The sequence below is a fragment of the Primulina tabacum genome, chromosome 6 (genome assembly GCF_025594145.1).
Source record: "Primulina tabacum isolate GXHZ01 chromosome 6, ASM2559414v2, whole genome shotgun sequence".
NCBI classification, from domain to species: Eukaryota; Viridiplantae; Streptophyta; class Magnoliopsida; order Lamiales; family Gesneriaceae; genus Primulina; species Primulina tabacum.
Window position 1 is genome coordinate 9,419,424 of NC_134555.1, and position 7,490 is coordinate 9,426,913.

Consider the following 7,490-nt stretch of genomic DNA (forward strand, 5'->3'; position numbering starts at 1 on the left):
TTAGTCATAAAAATAGCATCTGAATTGTCACAATATATTCTTAATGGCCTACATATAGAATCTATGATTCTAAGCCTCGAAATGAAACTCTTCAACTATACACCATGTGAAATTGCCTCAAAACAAGTTACGAACTTAGCTTCCATAGTGGAAGTAGCAGTCAATGTCTGTTTTGTACTTTTCCAAGATACAGCTCCACCAGCTAGCATAAAAATATATATCCTGAAGTGGATTTTCATGAATCAATGCAGCCAGCTTAGTCTGAATCAGAGTAGACAATTATTTCCGAATTCTCAGTTCGTCTGAACATAAGCATATAATCTTTGGTCCCTTGAAGGTACCTTTATTACTTTCTTTGCAGCTTTCCAATGATCTTAACCTGGATTACTCCGATATCATCCCAACATCCCAACAACAAATGCAATTCAGGTCTAGTGCAAACCTGAGCATACATCAAGCTTCCGACAGCAGAAACATAAGGAATATTTTTTATTTGTTCCCGCTCTAAATCATTCTATGGGCATTAGCTTAAATTGAACTTATCTCCTTTCATAACGGGAGCTATACTTGGTGAACAATCTTTCAACCGATATCTTTCTAAAACTTTGTTGATATAAGTTTCTTGAGACAGACCTAGAATACCTTTAATTCGATCTCTATGTATCTTAATGCCAATGACATAAGATGCATCGCCCGTATCCTTCATATCAAATTTTTAGAGAGAAATTGTTTCACCTCATATAACAAACCCTTGTCATTTGTTGCAAGTAATATATCATCCACATAGAGAACAAGAAAACAAATCTTACTCTCACTGACCTTCTGGTATACACATTGATCCATGATGTTCTCTACGAATCCGAATGAAGAGATAATATCGTGAAATTTCAAATACCATTGAAGGGAAGCTTGTTTCCATCTATATATAGATTTCTTAAGCTTACCTACCAAATGCTCACTATTACTAGAGAAGAATCCTTCAGGTTGTTTCATATAAATATTTTCCTCTAATTCTCCGTTGAGAAAAGCTGTTTTCACATCCATTTGTTGTAAATCTAAGTCAAATTGTGCAACTAATGCTAGAATGATACGGAAAGAATCTTTCTTAGATACAGGAGAAAAATGTCTCCTTATAGTCGATTCCTTCATGCTGAGTAAATATTTTAGCTACGAGTCTTGCTTTATATCGTTAAATATTGCCTAATGAGTCTTTCTTTGTTTTGAAGACCCATTTACATCTAATGACTTTTATACCATCAGGCAACTGAACAAGATCCTAGACTCCATTAAATGTCATAGAATTCATCTCTTCTTTCATAGCATTAAAACATAATTTTGACTCATTACAACTCATGGCTTGTAAAAACGTTTCAGGATCATTTTCGGCTCCAATGTTAAAATCTGATTCTTGTAAATACACAACATAATCACTAGATATAGTTGATCTTCTTATTCTAGTAGATCTCCTCAGGTTGTTTGGTTGATCAACAATTTCTTGTTGTTCTTCATTAACAAATTGATTTACTGGATTTTCATCAGCGATTTGTGGAACTTCAGTAATCAGTTGCCTAACACCCGTTTGATCTTGAGGGGTGTGAATAACAATCAATCTATCATTTGAATAAGGAGATTGTGAATTAATGTGATTTTTTTCAAGAACTCTGTCATTTGAATGATTATTCCCACTAATCAAATCATTTTCAAAAAATTTTTCATTTCTTGATTCCACAATTCTAGTGTTGTGAGATGGACAATAGAATCTGTACCATGTGTGGTCAGGAGAACCAGGCATAGTATATTGGGCAACAATCCCATGTTCCTGGAGAAACTTCGCAAACAGACCATGTGTCTGTCCATTCTCAGTGCATCTACAGTAATATTCTCCACCTCTATCAGTTCTCTTGATCTTAATCTGTTTTTCACATTGCTTCTCCACTTCAACCTTAAAAACTTTAAAGGATTCAAGTGCTTCGTTTTTGTTATGAAGCATGTAGATATACATATATTGTGAGTAATCATCAATGAAAGAGATGAAGTATTTTGGACTTTGCATGTCCATATCTGGACAACAAATATCTGAATGTATAATTTCTAATATTTCTGTACTCCTCTTGACACCCTTTTTAGACTTTTGATCTGCTTTCCGTTTATGCAGTCCACACAAGTCTCAAAATCAGTAAAATCTAAAGTACTAAGTACTCCATCATTCACTATTATTTTAATCCTCTCTATAGAGATGTGTCCCAATCTCCTGTGCCACAATATAGAGGAATATTCATTTATAACACAACTTTTAACACCTCTCTGAACATGCATAGTGGTGTTATTATTTTGTAAAGAAATAGAGAAAAGACCATCAATCATTGTACCATTTCCAACAATATTATTTGATTTATAAAATAAATTTATTGATTTTTCCAAAATCTGGAAAGAATAATCAAGAGGTACAAGATTTGAAACCGAAATTCAATTCCTATAAAAACTAGGAACATAAAATGTCTTTTCTAATTTTAAAATAAAACCTCTATTCAATATAAGAGAGCAGTTCCCAATAGCCTCCACATGCGAATACATCTTTTTTTCTGAATAGATGTTCCGCTCATTTCCTTGAGGTTTCCTTAGGTTTTGCATACCCTACAAGGTATTTGTAACATGGATTGTAGAACCAGAATTAATCCATCATGTGTTATAAATCATATCAACCATATTAGATTCATAACAGACAAATTAAATATGAATACCTATCTTTTCAAGCCAATTCCTTAAATTTAATGCAATCCTTCTTCATGTATCCCGTATTTTTACATAAGAAACACTTGTATTCTTTCTTGATGTCAAGTTGGGATGGAATTATTCCTTTATCTTTACCCTTTACTTTGGCTTGCTTCTTATACTTTTCTTGTGTAGTCATAAATACATTATCGCTTGTTTCCATCAACAACTTTCCTTCCTCTTGAACACATATGGTCATTAATTCATTTATTGACCACTTATCTTTATGTGTGTTGTAGGAAATTTTGAAGGATCCATATTGTTGTGGAAGAGTGCATAAAATGTAGTGCACAAGAAAAGTTTCAGACATTTCCACTTCAAGTGTCTTGAGTCGAGCTGCTATATCATGCATTTTCATGATGTGCTCTCGCACACCTCACACTGGTGAGCCTTAATAAAGAGAATTTCATAATTAAGGTGCTGGCAAGTACCTTATCTGAAGACTGAAGATGTTCATCAATAGCCTTCAGTAATTTTTTGACATTACTATGCTAATCGACAGAACCACACACGCAAGCAGAGATTTTGGTCTTTATGAACATTATACAGAGTCGATTAAATCGCTTCCCATTTTTCATAAAGATCAACTTCATCTGGAATGCTGTTTTCAGTAATAGCAGATGATTCGTCTTTTCGTATAGCATAATCAATATTCATTCACCCTAAATGAAGAAGAATTATTTCTTTCCATATTTTATAATTATCACCTTCAGTTCGAGAATATCACATTTCATATCAGAAAAACTCGTAGGTTGCATAACTGCATAAAAATATAATATGCTTATTATTTTTAAAATTTTGAGGTAATATAATGTTTATCAATGTAAATCATGTTTTAAAAAATCTAGTGACATAAAATTTGCATGTGGGCTAAAGTTTTAATTCAATAAGATTTTTCTGAAACTTTATGATAAAACCATCAAAATATATTTTCTCTTAACTCCTGTGGATAAATTAAGAAAAATATAATTTTGATATTTTAACCTAGTTAGTTATATAAATATAACAAAAATCCATGTAGGGTAAAATTTATTATGTTTATATATAATTAATTACAACTGATGTCCATTATGTGATCCAAATCCACATAATGCATAATTTTTCATAATTAAGGATGTTGTGACTGTTCCTCAATTATTTAAAATTATATGGTTCAGCGAACAAAATTTTGACTTTACTTAATGTTTTATATAATAATTATTTATAAACGCAATCAATATTTTTCAAGAGTGCTCCCACGAAAGATATGTAGGGCTAAGACCCTTTAAATACCTAACTCCTAGACAGAGCGACGTTTATCAGGGAGACCAGTGGCTAGTCAAGACAGTTTAAACCGATATATGAAAAACTCCCTCAGATTATGTTTTCTCATGTTACCTATAGTTATTATTCAACTTAATTATCCACATTTATGTGAATTTTTATAAGCCAAAATTTTTCATTAAATAATTTTATATTCACATTTTACTTGATATGTTCATTTAAAATTATAAACAACTTAATATAATTCATTATGAACATAATGTGAATCTTAAGGTACAAAAATATTTTTCAATATAATTTGCATTTAACAATTTCAAGAATAAATGCAAACATAATATTAAATTTACAGGTCATATCAAATAAATACTCATAATATTTGACATAATATCTACCATGCAAAAAATTTTGATTTTGGAAGAGCCAAAATTCAAAAATTTGGATTTAATTTTCAATCAAGTTGATACACATAATCTGACTAATAGCACAATTTTAATTTTCAAAATACATATATTATTATATATATATATTATTATAATAATATTATATATAATATTATTATAATAATATAAAATTTGCAGACAATCATTTAATTCACGTGAACTATACAGACCATTTAATTCTCATTCACGTGATATGTTAAATTCATAGTAAAAGCTGAAATTATGAAGACCATTTCATTATATTGAAAAACTTATAGCATCGTCTTCTTCCTTCGGCCGAAAATTTTTCAGAAACCTTCGTCTTGAAAATTTCTTTTCTTACAAATTTTGAAAAATCTGAAAAAACTGAATATTGTCATATTCAAGACTTCAAGGAAGAACTTCAAGGTGCAACTGAGAACAAAATTCTCAGGTAAGTTTCTTAATATCATTTTAGCCGATTTTCAGCTTTCAAGTTTTTACACGAAATTTTCACGATATCCAATTTTTAGAAAATGAAAACAAATACTTTCATGACAGAGGTATCACGACTCTGATATAAACATGATAAACAATATGCGGAAATAGATCGAGTGTTACATCCGGCCATTGAAATTTTGTAAGTTCTCTGTTTTTCTCCAATTGAAACCTTCTGACCACTCCAATTCTCTCCTTATATGGTATATTTTTTTCTTATGAGATGTGTGCTTAAGGATTTCAATCACGGTATTTATAGGTGTTTTTCATACCATCGATGAGTTTATCGGGAGCCCGAGAGACAAAAGAAGAGGTGCATGCGCGTCTCAATTTTCTAAAGTTGAGGCATTGTACGCATGTTTTGTCAAAAGATATAGGCAATGTCCGTCGTCATTTCCTACACGTTTGTTCTTCTTCTGACACGTGCCACTTTTTCTTACAATGAAGTGAGGAGGAGCTGTGTTAGCCGCCGCGGAATAGTAATTTTTATTGAACACAATCATCCTACTTATAGTAGAAAATTATAACATACAAATATATTATCTTGTCATATTTATCTTGATTATAAATCTAACTAATTAAATAAGATAACTATCTGCAATAAGAATATATTTATCCCAGTTTTTAAATTAATTCGTAGTAATATGATATGAAAAATTAACATAAGATAGTTAAAATTTTATAGCAAGCTTATATAATAAATTAGAAAATTTAAAATACAATAATGAAAATTACATAAAAATACTATCGGACCCTCCAAAATATTGTCCAAACATGTTGCCAGTATTATTAGATTTTGATTGTCGTTTTTGTCCTTCTCTTTTCTGTACGATTTTTCTTGTTCCTTTCAAATACATTCAGCATCAAGAATAGTGTCTAAATCGATCGTTAAGATTTTATTTTCTCCAAGCCATAGAGACACTTCAACTTTTTTTCTTTTGTACATTAACACTTTCTTTTTTTTGTGACTGCATTCGCTAATAATTTTTGAAGTTTCTGATTTTCTTCTTGGATTGTGATTACCAATTTACACAAATCTTCATCTTTCTGTCTCTTCAATATGAATACTTTTACCCCTCTACTCGTTGTAACGATGAGTCACCGCTACCATTTTCATCACATTTTGAAGGAAAACAAAAGATATATATTAAACTAAATCAGACACGCTTATATCTTGGATTATAGAAGATGGAGGAATAACTCGACCTTCAATATCAGACAAAAAACAACACCCCTAGCTAATGAACCAAACAACATGATTCGTTGATTTTCTAATAACAACAAAAGAAACAGATTGAATATCCAAAGCTAGGATCGTGCAGTCTTCAACAATGATCCCAATGATAGATGAGTCTGGAGCCGAGGAATTTAAGGCATCGACGATTAAAAGAGCATCAGATTCAACGACTACATTGGAAAGGTGCAAATATTTAATCCAACTAAACGCTTTCCTAATCTCCAATACTTCGGTAATCGAATGATTGCAAATATATGACATTATTTTACACTTATTGCAAAATATGGATCGAGTCGTGGAATGACGGGAAATTTGATGTCAGTACGTAGTGTAGAGGAGGCATTGTTTTCCACTTACTCCAAATTTTATCAACTAATAATTATTAGAATAAAAATGGGAGTTGTTCATTATTAAAATCGCATCCCCAATTAATAGCAAACAAATTAGTTTTTAAATAAATTCGTAGTAATATGACATGAAAAATTAACATAAGATAGTTAATATTTTATAGCAAGATTTAGAAAATTTAATAAAATACAGAAAATACAATAATTCAAATTACATAAAATTACTATCGAACTCTCCAATATCTCCAAAATATTGCCCAAACATGTCCATATTATTAGATCTTGATTGTTGTTTTTGTCCTTCTCTTTTCTATATAATTTTTCTTGTCCCTTTTAAATACATTCCGCAACGACGGGGATAAAAAATAGTGTTCAAATTGATCATTAAGATTTATTTTTCTCCAAGCCATTGAGACATTTCAACTTTTTTCTTTTGTGGCATGATGCATGAGCAGCTTGATTCACCTAGCTAATGCACGGACAATATGATTCGCTGATCTTCAAACAAAAATAAAAGAAACAGATTGAATATCGAAAGCTAGGATCGTGCAGTCTTCAACAATGACTCAAGTGATAGATGTCACGCCTCGAGACCGGGGTTAGTCGACACCGGCGTTATTCAACAATCACATAATTGCTAAACAACAAGCCTCGTAGTACAGTATAAACCAAAACCAGTTTATATCATAAACACCATAAAAATGGAATCGTCTTTACAATAGTAACTCTGAAAACAATAAAAATCTGCGGAAGCGTTTATAACTTGAATTAAAACTCACAAGACCATATTCTTAGTTAAAATTCTTCATGCGTCCATTATCAGTCCGAAAACTAGTTTCCGATTCTTCTTTCTCTATTTCTTCTTTTAATTTGTCTGGGGAGGGTAGAGTAAGGGATGAGTGATATAGTCGTCACTCAGAAAGCGGGGCCGTTCGAGCACAACATAAAAATATTTACACAATTTTCGAAAATAAC